The following is a 12,844-nucleotide window of genomic DNA, read 5'->3' on the forward strand; positions in this document are numbered from 1 at the left end:
GAATGCGACAGGATGTAGAGGATCCATAGGCGTTAACCTCTGCGAAAGAATTGCACCAAGTGCAAAATTAGAAGCGTCCACCTCCAAGACATATTGTAAGTCAGGATTCGGATAACGCAAGATGGGAGCTGTTGTGAATGCTGTTTTTAGGTAGTCAAAAACTTGTTGTGTACTATTATCCCAGGAGAAACGTCCAACATTTTTAGTGAGATTAGTAAGAGGTCTAGTCAATTGTGCAAAATTCTTTATGAATTTCCTATAGAAATTAGCAAAGCCCATGAACCTTTGTACATCTCTCTTTGTTTTAGGAGTTGGCCAGTCCAAAATGGCAGTGACCTTGTTGTTTTCCATTTGGATACCCTCTGGGGAGATTTCATAACCAAGAAATTTAATATGTTGAGTGTGGAAGATGCATTTCTCTAGCTTAACATACAAAGAATTATCCCTAAGTCTAGATAGAATGATCTTGACATGTTTTATATGTTCTTCGACAGTGGAGGAATATATGAGTATGTCATCTAAGTATATGATCACGAACAGATCTAACAAATCCTTGAAGATATCGTTTATGAAATATTGGAAGGTAGCGGGAGCATTACAAAGTCCAAATGGCATAACAGTGTATTCATATAGGCCATATCTTGTTCGAAAAGCAGTCAACCATTCATGTCCTGACTTTATCCGTACCAAGTTATATGCACCTCTAAGATCTAATTTAGTGTAATAAGTTGCGCTTCTTAACCTATCTATGAGTTGGGGAATTAAAGGTAACGGATACCTATTCTTTATGGTACGCTTGTTTAATTCTCTATAATCAATTATGGGCCTAAGAGATTGGTCTTTATTGGTCACAAAGAATATCCCAGCCCCTGCAGGAGAAGTGGATGGACGTATGAATCCTTTCTGTAGGTTTTCTTTTAGATAAGCTTTAAGGTGTATTAATTCGGGTTCTGAGAGAGGGAATATATGTCCATAGGGAATATCTACTCCTGGCAGTAGATCTATCGGACAATCATAAACCCTGTGAGGGGGTAACGTCTCAGATTCTTTTTTGTCAAAGACATCTGAGTAGGACCAATATTCTTTTGGTACAGTATCAGGGTGTATTAATAGTAAATTTTCATGGAATAAACAGGTATCTATACAGTACTGAGATTTAAATTGTACTGTTGATGAGGACCAAGTAATATGAGGATCATGTTTCTTTAGCCATTGAATACCTAAAATAACAGGGAACTGTGGTGATGGAATGACATCAAAAGAGACAAATTCAGAATGATGCGTCTGTGTAGTGACTCGTAAGGGTATAGTGTGATGATGTATGGGACCTGAGCTTATTTCTTTTCCATCTACAAAACGGAGGACACTGGGATTTAACTTTTTAACAAGTGGTATTTTATTTGTTAGCACAAAGTGTTGGTCAATGTAATTGTGAGTAGCCCCAGAGTCAAGGATTGCTTGTGATTCTATTCGGTGGTGTTCCCACTGTAACAGAATTGGAAGGGAACAATGATTAGTAAGTGTTTGTTTGGCTGATAAACAAGTTTGTATTATTGGTGGCTTACCATTCCTGCGCAGAAGTTGGTTACAATCTCTGACGGAGTGGTCCAACCCCCCGCAGTACATGCAGAGATCGTTAGCTCTACGTCTCAACTTTTCTTGAGGGGTTAATGGACCTCTGATAAATCCGAGCTCCATGGGGGTAGTAGTGGTCTTAATCAGTGCTTTGTTTTGAGTGGGTAATGTGCTAAGATGAGAGGCTTTCATAAGGGTGTCTGAGTGTTGTTTTTCAGAGCGTCTTTCTCTCAAACGTCTGTCTAAAGTAATGCTTAAATCAATTAGTTGGTCTAGAGTGTCAGGTAGGGGTTGTCTGGCAAGCTCATCTTTTAGGGGATCTGAAAGCCCTAGGCGAAATTGATTTCGCAAAGAGAGATCATTCCACATGGTGTCAGATGACCATTTTTTAAAATCAGTTATATATTCTTCAACTGGTCTCTTAAGTTGGCGGAGTGAGCGCATAGCAGTTTCCGCTGATAATTGTTTGTAGGGGTCGTCATAAAGTTGACCCATGGCTTTGAAAAATTGGTCAAGGGAGTGTAATATTGGGTCATTAGTTTCAAAAAACAGATTTGCCCAAATACGGGGTTCACCCTTTAAGTAGGAGATGGTAGTAAGAACCTTCAGATTGTCAGTGGCATAAGTTTTTGGTTTTAGTTGAAAGTAAAGATAACAAGAATTCTTAAATTCTCTAAATTCATGCCTAAGGCCAGAGAAATGTGGAGGGGGGGATGGTTGGGGTTCATGAGTACTAAATGCTAATCGTAAGTTATCAGTCTTTTCGTCAATGTATTTTTTTAGAGTAGTATTTTCTAACTGTAAAGCAGTCATGCCCTTAGTTAGATTATCTACAGTCTGAGTCAGGGCTTCCACATGAGATAATAATGCTGCTGGGTCCATTTTTGGGGCTTAGAATTAATGTCAGGAATTAATTCTGCTTTTCCTACAAGGCAGAAAAAGAACAACAAAGTAACAACTTTGAACCACAACTGCAGCCTTAAGAATTAATATGAATGTAGTTAGACAGTTATCTGATACAAATATGAAACAACGGCGCAGCTTTTGTTTAATATGTATGAGGATATCTGTCTAGCAATTAATATTGGTTTGAATCTGAATACTGCAACTAAGCAAACAAAAGAGGAAATGCAAAGTGCAATTCAATAAACCATAAGCAATAATAAAGTTGTGATAGTGAAAAATGTAGGATCTATTTTGACAAGACAGCACTTTAACAGGGAAGGAAATAGTATCAGTGTTGTAAACTGTCTAAAGTTAGTGTAAAGAGAAAACTTCAGTAGTAATATGTAAGCGTTTGGAAGAATCACAAAACCTATAAGTCTCTGTGAAAAGTATTCCTAATTTGCAAGGAGGCTTTTTAGAAACAGCTGTGTAACAATTGAACAGATTTGATACATTCAGGATTGCAGTAAAAGGTTGATAAGATATAAGCTGAAATCTTACCAAGTAGGTAGAAGGTGTAAGTCCGTTTTAGTTAACTACTTCTGTTGATAACAGAGAGACCGGTACCGGTAACAATATGTAAGGAGAGTTGAGAGTAGCTAGGAGTGTTCCGGTGGCGTGTGACGTCACAGCCGGCTCCGTTGAGCAGAGATCCTGTGTTAGTTGCAACAGCTGCTGAGGAGTGTGAATCCTTAGGAGATTGATTGCGGTAGGAGACAGAATTCTAAGCACTAAGCAATAGGTTGGTTGATGTTTTATACGTTGTATGTGAGAGGGAGTTTCCAGAGGGTGCAAAGACATAATCAGTAAAGGACGGTCAGAGAGTGAAGTAAACATGAATTCATGACAGGTACAGTAGATGCTGAGGTAGAACCATTCTTTTACCAGTCATTAGTTCAAAAGGTGACATCTTGGTAGCACTACTTGGAGTTGCTCTTAATGCCATTAAGACTAGAGGTAGTTTTACATCCCAGTCTTTACCCGTTTCACTCACAAACGTTTTGAGGAATTTAACAATGGACTGGTTGTAACGCTCTACTTCACAACTTGAGGCAGCTCTATAAGCAATATGGAGCTTTCTTTTTACCCCTAGTATTTTCCACATTTTGGTCATCACTTCGCTAGTGAAGTGGGTTCCCCGATCTGACTCGATTCTTTGGGTCAAACCAAATCTGGAAAACACATGGTTGATGAGCAATGCTGTGCATGTTTCAGCACTATTGTTAGGTGCACTGATGCACTCTACACATTTAGTGAACAGGCATGTCGCTGTTAACATGTATTTGTTACCTCTTGATGACCTAGTTACTGGACCAATAAAATCAATTTGTATATCTGACCATGGCATTACCATCCCCCATTTCTGCAATGTCGCTCTATGCGTTGGTGCAGTGGGTTGGAAATGTGGACAGATTAAACACCCTTGACAGTAGGTTTGAATATCTGTCAACATGTGTGGCCAAAATGCATAATCACGCAATATTTCATACGTGAGTTTGGTACCACGATGACCAGATGTGGGAGCATCATGGGCATGTTGAAGCATTAAACCTCTGAACTTGGTGGGTACTACCCATTGCTGGATGCCAGTTTTGGAGGTTCTAATTAACAAACCATCCTGTAACTTGAATTGTGATATGGATTTCATTAAGATTCTAAGATCTTCTTTGCCAATACAATCATCTTTTGATATGGGGTTACTTTCAGGATCTTCTATGTGTTTATAGAAGATGCCTACAATGGGGTCTTCTTTTTGACTAGTGATCAGGTCCTCACTAGGAGAATCCTGACTCCATTGCACCAGGTTAGGCTCACTCTGTTGTTTTGCCTGGTTTCTGGTAATGGCTTCTATCTGAATTGCACCCATTAAGTGGTCGATATTAAGGAGTTCTTCAGTTAGGGCTCCTTGTTTGGCTAATGAATCCGCAAGATCATTGCCTTCCTTATCAGGACCTAGCACCCTGGAATGACCCTGGGTCTTCTTCCAGTGTATGGTTAAATCATTGTATACCACCAGATGATCAATTTCGCAGAACAACTTGCCATGCCTGACTGGTTTGCTGTTACTTTTCTGCATGCCATTTCTTTTCCAAGTTGGCAGGTATTCAACAAAACTGTCACGCACATAATTTGAGTCAGTTATGATCACAAATTCATGAATACCATGTTCAATAGCCATTCCAATGGTTTTTAGAACAGCAGTGAGTTCTGCAACTTGACTGGATCTTGGTCCAATGTTGAAACCTATAGATATATTTGGGAATCCATTTGCCCAAGTTATACCAATGCCAGCGACTAATCTGCGCTCATTATCAATAGTGGCATGGTAAGAACAACCATCAACATATACCCAAGGTAATGTTTGACAATGGTCCTCATTGTACATTTTATATAGGGAAAGCAATTGTTCCTCCAGGAAATCATCTTCTGATAATTCTTCCCCAGGATCCTTAGCAGTACAGTCATAGAGCTCAGCAAGCCCCTGTGCGACTGGATTCTTTTTATTCTGCTTGTAGCGAATTTCTAAAGGCCAGCCTAGTAAGGAAAGAGTCCACGCTGTTATGCGGCTATTTAGACAAATTCCCATATCTTATTCTCTCACTTTGCAAATTTAGCAAAGGCTGGTGGGCCGTTTCTACAATAATTTTCTCGCCCTGTATGTAGCTGCGGAAATTTTGTAGAGCCCATACAGTAGATAAGAGGGCTTTTTCGCAATCGCTAAATTTTATTTCTACTGGGGACAGAGTTTTGCTCGCATAAGCAATGACTTTGTTTAAATTATCATGCTTTTGGTATAAAACAGCACTCATGCTTACGCCTGTGTAGCCTGTTTCTAAGAAGAAAGGTTTACCCCCTTCAGGGTACGCTAAGCAAGGTGCTTGAGTGAGTTTTCTCTTCAGCTCTCTTATGGCTGTCTCTTGAGACTCACTCCAGTGCCATTTCACATCCTTCTTTAGAAGAAGTAGTAGTGGTTTAGCAAATTCTGCATAATTATCAATGAATTTGTGAGAATAATTTGTCATACCCAGGAATGATCTCAATTCCTTTAAGTTAGTTGAGTTTTTAGAATTTACTATAGCTTCCACCTTTTTCTTCTGAGGATTTAGCCCTTCAGAAGTAACTTCATGTCCCAAGAAGTTTACACGAGTGCGGCACCATTGAGCTTTTTGTAGGGATGATTTGACACCTGCCCTTTTAAGTTGGCTAAGGACGTGTTTAAGCTCTGCAATGTGTTTTTCAAAGTCTGTGCTTTTGATTAAAACATCATCAACATAAGATAAGTCCCCCTTTCCAGTGCATCAGGCATAGCCTTATGCATGAACACAGCAAATTCATGTCCAGAATTTATGTATCCAAAAGGGAGTCTCTGAAATGCATACTGGACCTTTTGGAATGAGAATGCTAGCTTATACTGGTCCTCCACATGTACCTTGATGGTCCTATATCCCTGTGCACAATCAATGGCAGTGAATATTTTGGATCCCTGAATTTGTGCTAGGCACTGGTCAATATATGGCACAGACCAGCCAGAAATGTATACTCATTTGTTTAGCTGTCCATTGGGCTTGAGAACATCTAGAATAGGATTGTTATAAGAACTGTGCACCTGTCGGATAATACCCCTTTCTTCCAAGTTCCTTATGATTTCTGCAAGAGAATCATATGAGGCTAAAGGAAGTCTGTATTGTTTAACAAAGACAGTTGGTGCATTGGGATCTGTTTGGATTCTTGCAATGTGCAAGTCTGTAGTACCACAGTCATAAGAATAGCAAAAATATCCTTGTATTTCATCAGGAGTTCTCGCAGCTGTTGGCGTTCATCATCACTGGAACAGCCATTAGCTAAGGATATTTGCTGAAATCCTGGAAAGATTTCAGGCTGTCCTATTTCATAGGCTTCTTCCAATATAGAGGTGAGATCCCCTTTATTATAATTTACATTGCCCCTATTACTCTGGGTATTGGGGTATTCTTGCTGTTCGGCTGATCAAATACCAGAGAGGCTTCTTCAATTTTACAGATGACTTCCTCTGAGCTGAAGGGATAAATAGACTGAATTGTAAATAGACCCTCTGGCATAGATGCAAAGGATTGTTCTATTAATTGTTCTTCAGTTAAGTATCCTTCAGGTATTAGCCCAATTATATTATTCTGGAATCCAAAAGTGTAATAACTTGATTCCAGCGCATATCCTATGGTAGTCCCCTTGGATAAGGTTATATCTTGTGAGGTCATGTTATGTACAATAACATGTATTGGAATAGTTCCAATATTCACCATAGGAGTATAGGTCATTGTGATACCCAGATTTTGTATTCAATGGGAGAGGCAAATTAGTGTTTCAGAAGTTTTTAATTTCTGACCTCTTTTTACCTGTAAGGGTAAAAGAAAATTATCAGCCCCGGCAGGAATTATAACATCGTTAGACACCTGCATATTTACAGCATATAGCAATTGCTGGTTTGATTTCAGGGCTGCATTTTCATCCTGAAATACTTCAGGGTCCCCCTTTAACCTGCTCCAGAGGCCAGAGTTAATCAAATCTATATGTATGGCATATCTATGTAAGATATCATTGCCAATGTATATTTGATTATGGGGAGTATTTAAAACTAAAAACAGGTGCTTTGTTGATTTATTACCTATAGAGATAGATAATAAACATTTAGCTGTGATGTTATAGCTTTCAAACCTGTCATCCAGGCTGTGGATACAGTGGTCTTGTGGAGAAAGATATTTAATCACTTTAGGTTCAGCTATCTGCGCTAATAAGCCTTCACTTATATAGCTAGCTTCCTGTTTTAAGTTCAATTTAGCATACTTGGTTTTACCAAGGTCATGCACTTGTATAGGAATAAATAGATCCTCTTTAATTCTCTCAATTCCTGTGAGGTATTGAGCGTGCCCCCCCCCCCCCCCCCTAGGGATTTTATGATCCCCTTTGTGGAGAGATATGGTTAATACATCGCTGTCTAAGGAAATATTCGCTATCTTCCCAGGCGAAATTTTAAAAGTATTACCATCAGAGCCACTTAAAGAAGTCTGATCATCTATTTGTAAAATAGTGATTTCAAGTACAGAGTTATTCCTGAAATGAATCTCCACAGCATCTGGTTTCTCTTCCACCACGTGACAGTTATGTCGGGGGCGGGATATACCAGATTTCTCATAATTAATAGGCCTTTTAACTTGTGACCAAATTACATTATTTATGCAATCAATTATGGTGCTTAATCGCCTCAGGAGATCACTACCAATAATTCAACGATCAGTTGGCAGATCCACTATAATGACAGGGTGTCTTATGACCCTGTTCCCCAGTTTAAATTTTAACCAGGCCGTACCGTAGACTTTTAGAGAGTCATCACCAACACCTATTAGTGAACCATCAAATTCTTTTATTTTAGGTTTGTGGGGTGTTAGCTCATTTAGCTGTGTGTAGTACCTGTGAGATAGAATAGTTGCCTGAGACCCAGTATCAATTAATCCCATGATAGGGTTGGAGACTGAATCCTGCAGGTCAGCTAATACATAATATCTACCTGCAGTTTCTACCATTTCACACATAAAATTGGCATGATTGCGCTACCAAGATGGCCGACAAACACTAAGGCTCTTGCGACAAGCTGGGAGCTACGAGATATTCAGCTCTTTTTTGATACATGGAAGAACATCCAGCTTTGTGAATCCAACAGGACCACACAGATGCCACTCAAAAGTTTCTTCGACACGGACTTGCTGTGTCCCGCTGCAGGACAAGGCGCAGAGGCCCAACGCCTGTGACGCAGCAAGACAAAGATCGTCAGACAAATAATAGCACCAACCTATACCCCATCTCTTGCTGGGAGGCTGACCTGAATCGTCAAGTGCACACGACGGATTACCGTCAATCATAGCGGCACTGAGAGAGAACCCCTCACATATGAGTCAGCCAGCTACCGCTCCGGAGGGCCGGGGCTCCGTTCCGGGGCGCAGGAGATGTCCTTCATATACCTGACTTTGCTGCCGGTAAGAATATTGACAGAATAATTGCAGAGGACAAGGTATAAAGATAGCTCACATGTGAAAATCAGCTACCCTAATGAGACATGGGATTGATATGTTATAACTGGCAAATAAAGGGCATTTATAGACGCTTAGATTATTGGGAAAAGTTAACAGCAGTAACATTCTGAAAAGTAGTTATGGACTTTTTTAAGAAAACAGTAATCAGTTGGCTGGAAAAGCTGCTGAACATGAACATAGCATAACAATATAAAGTTTATCACCTCTGCTTTTTACGCTGCTAGTCCTTAGTACATAAGCATAAGAAGGGCCTAAGATGTAACTACAGGGCAGCATGGTTTACACAGTTCCTAAGAAAGCAGCCCTGAATTGGCACTGATAACTAGCTCTTAAAGATATTTTACATAATGGCTCTATTACAATATCTCCTATAACAGAGGCTCATTTGCACAATAACTGATGTGTGGCCGTGTACACACTAACACAAACTGTTTAAAATTAGCAAGGACTGCTTCTTCCCATTACTCATGATCTTTACAATGAATGTTCGGTGCAATAAGTGATACCACTCCTGTATTAAAATCATTCCACAGACTGTGTTTGCAAGAGACTTCAGCAGGCCTAGCAGGGCCCGAATTGCTTTTTAGGCCCTAAGCCCAGCTCCTATCCTCACGGTTCATACATCGACTCTGTAAGTATGCTCACTGAGACATCTAGAGACACTAGAGGCTAACTTAGCCGCATCTATTTCACAAATAAGGCGGAAGGTAGAGGATTATTAATATTTGATCCCAAAAAGATCTACAGAGGCCACAAAGTCATATTGAGCTACTGGACCTAGCCTCAGTCCCCCTCCTTTTCCCGCTGTCTTTTATGTCAGCGGGTCATATCCACTTCCCCTTTCCCGAGATCGCTCTGTGAGAGTAAATCCCCTGGGGAGTGAGGCTCATCTACTAAAGGCTTATTCTACGGTAACTATACAATCACTTATACTCAAGAAAATGTCGCAAAGAAGATTAGTAAAGTCAGACAAACCGCAGAGAACGCCTCAAAAATCGCAGGAGGTCGTTAGTGCCTTCTTTAAACAAGCAGATAAGAATAAACACAAAAAAGGTTCATCTCCTTTACACTCCAATGTCTCAGAAGAACAGGGAGATTGCTCTGAAAACTCCAGATGCTCGACACCCGAGACAACTGAAATAGCTGATGAACCACCTATTACCTACAAGGCTATAAAAGCTCTAATAGATCAGGTTAAGACATGTATAAAGGAGGAATGTGCAGACCTGAAAAAGGACATTTCAGATGTGAGCCGTAGAGTTGATTCATTAGAAGAACACGAATATGTTTTCTCCCAGAAGATGGCAGATCTGACTTCTAAAGTTACGCACCAATACCAAAACTTTGCAGAAATGGAAGATAAGTTAGATGACCTCGAAAATCGCACCAGACGCAACAATTTACGATTTCGAGGAATCCCTGAAACAGTACAAAATAACGAAATACGTGAATTCCTACAAGGTCTCTTCTCAGAATTGTCTGGTGCAGGAGATGTGGAGTTGACAAATGTCATATTAGATAGGGCACATAGAGCCTTGCGCCCCAAACCTGATGATGACTCCCCACCCAGAGATATTATTGTTAGATTCCAAAATTATTAACATCGATAAGATATATATAATCTGTCCAGAAAACAACAAGCAGTGTCATACCAAGGAAACCATATACAGATCTTTCAAGATTTATCCACAAGGACACTGCAAAAAAGGAGAGAATTTTTGGTTTTAACACTTCATCTTCGGCAACTAAAGATCCCGTACAGATGGGGATTTCCCACCTCAGTGATTTCTACTAAAAATGGGAAGAGATTTGAATGCCGAAACTTATCTGACATTGAAAAGTTCTGTCATATGATGGGAATCCCTACTCCAAACGGAGATTTGGAGTTGCCACTCCAAAATCCTCTGATGGAAAAAACGGCACCCAAACCGCAGAGAAGACCCTGGCCGACAAAGTCAGCGAGCTAACTTAAAAGGAAACAGATCAGTCTAGTGGATACTGACTTAATACAACCAGGATGACCATGTTGGGAACTTCTGTCTCTTACCCTACTACAGGCTATGTCCTTATTATCTGACTATGTTAGACCTTATATACCAGAGATTGAACACAGCTTGCTACCAGCTCCATGCTGAAGAAAACTCGAAAGCCGCAGCAGCCGCAAAGGAAAGCAGCAAGTATATCCCTTGCAAGTGTTTTGCTGAACTGTGTACAAGCCAGATGTAATTATGTAATGACTGTTTAAAGTTGATGTTTTTTTAGTTTAATATCAGTTGTACTCTCACTTAACCAGTACGCATTAACAGTTTTTCGTGTATTCGAAAAGTTAACCTTTTAGCTGCCTAATTAATCTAGGCTACTTAAGAGTTAGTTATGTAACACTATTATTAGATAGACCTTAGTTATTGATATAATATCATGGTTAGTGTTTTGGAAACAATGATATGAGATTATAAGATCTGCACAAACAATGACTGTTTTTTCAAGAAAGATACTATAAGACAATATAAGAATATATGCTTATGGAATATCCCTTTAATGTGTATAGGTGTACCCCCTAGTTAAAAATAGTATCACTAATTATGAAAACTTTATCTAAGTTATAACCAATTTATACTGCTATTTTTATGTTATGCTGAATACAATACTTGCAATGTGTGTAGCTACCTGGTTTGTCATTCTGCCTCACCTGTTGAAAGTTTTTCAAGTTCACAATTTATTGCATTTATATACCCTTCCATACCATTGTTTGTGGTAATCTTATATATTACAACAAACTACGCTCTGTCCAAAGGCTTTAGCTTATCCACCCCTTTTTTTCCCTTGTCTTATTTTTTCCTCTAATTTCCCTTTTCTCCCCCCCTCTTTCCTTTTCCCCTCTATCCGTGAAGGACTGAGAGGAGAGATCTCTACGCCCACTGATTTTGCTTGTAGACCTTAAATTGTAGAAATGAACACTGTTACTGTAGCAAGCCAAAATGTGAAAGGATTTCTATCCGCTGAAAAGTGGTCTATAGCATACTTTGACTTCCATAAGAAGGGAATTGATGTAGTTATGCTACAAAAAACCCACTTTAAGAGACGAAACGAACCCCACCTAGCCACACAATATTTTGATAAGCACTTCTTTAGCTCAGGTTTAAGTAGAAAAAATGGTGTATGTATATCAATTAAGCGTAATGTCCCCTTCGATTTAATTCAGAAATATTCAGATAAAGAGGGAAGACTGCTAATTCTAGTAGGGTTGTAATACAGTACCTTAGTCACTTTGGCCAATGTTTATGCCCCAAATAGGCCTACACCCAGGTTCTATAAATCAGTTATTAATGCCATCTTAGATATCTCAAAAGGCCCGATTATTTTAGGAGGAGATTTTAATTTTACTATGCACCCTTCCTTAGACAACTCCACAGGGAAATCGTACCTCAGTAATAAAATTCTAAAAGCTAATTGTGCCGCTCTATATTCTATCTCTTTGTTTGACACCTGGAGAGTAGCGCATCCCACACAGAAAGATTATACATTCTTTTCTCACCCTCAACATTCCTACTCCAGGCTAGATTATATATTGTGCAGTCAGACGCTCTTGACTAACCTAATCCAATCCAAAATATCACATACCCCATGGTCGGACCATAGCATGGTCTTATCTACTTTCCATTGGCCCACTAAACTGATGAACACTCTGAACTGGAGACTAGATGAGACCATTCTCACAAACCAGGAAACAATGGGAGAGTTAACCAAGGCGACTGATGAATTTTTTCATAATAATAAACCAGAAGACACATCTATAGGAAACAACTGGGAAGCATATAAATGCTATATTAGGGGGTATCTAATATAACACACGGCTAAAATACGAAAAATGAGGAAGGCCCAACTCACATCTCTGACTGACACCTTGACCATAGCAGATAGGTTACATAAGATTGACCCGACTTCAGCCCAAAAACTTTCAGATCTTACTTCAGCAAGAGAATGTCTTAATAAATTTCTAACCCAAAAAGCACATCTGAGAGCCTTAACCACTAAGGCCAAATTTTTCGCAGAAAGCAATAAAGCTGGGCGCCTATTGGCGAGGTCACTTAAAAAACAACAATACAACTCGTTTATCAGATCTATTTCACATCCCTCCGGCAGAATGGTCAGTAAACATGAAGAAATAGCGGATACATTTGTATCCTATTATACTAAACTATACAACCTTAACCCCAACATAACTCAAGAAAATATTAGCACTATCACACGCTATCTGA

The 12,844-nt window shown here is 39.5% G+C and overlaps 1 long non-coding RNA gene across 1 annotated transcript; it reads right to left on the bottom strand.

Moving 5' to 3' along the window:
* Positions 1 to 1,372: 1,372 nt before the first annotated feature.
* On the bottom strand, positions 1,373 to 1,697 carry LOC128651595 (uncharacterized). The gene is made up of 2 exons (XR_008401133.1): positions 1,566 to 1,697; positions 1,373 to 1,485 (listed from the first exon to the last, which is right to left on the bottom strand). It is a non-coding gene; the product is annotated as an uncharacterized LOC128651595 (long non-coding RNA).
* Between the last annotated feature and the right edge of the window lie 11,147 nt (positions 1,698 to 12,844).

The sequence above is a fragment of the Bombina bombina genome, chromosome 3, assembly GCF_027579735.1.
Source record: "Bombina bombina isolate aBomBom1 chromosome 3, aBomBom1.pri, whole genome shotgun sequence".
In the NCBI taxonomy this organism is placed as follows: domain Eukaryota; kingdom Metazoa; phylum Chordata; class Amphibia; order Anura; family Bombinatoridae; genus Bombina; species Bombina bombina.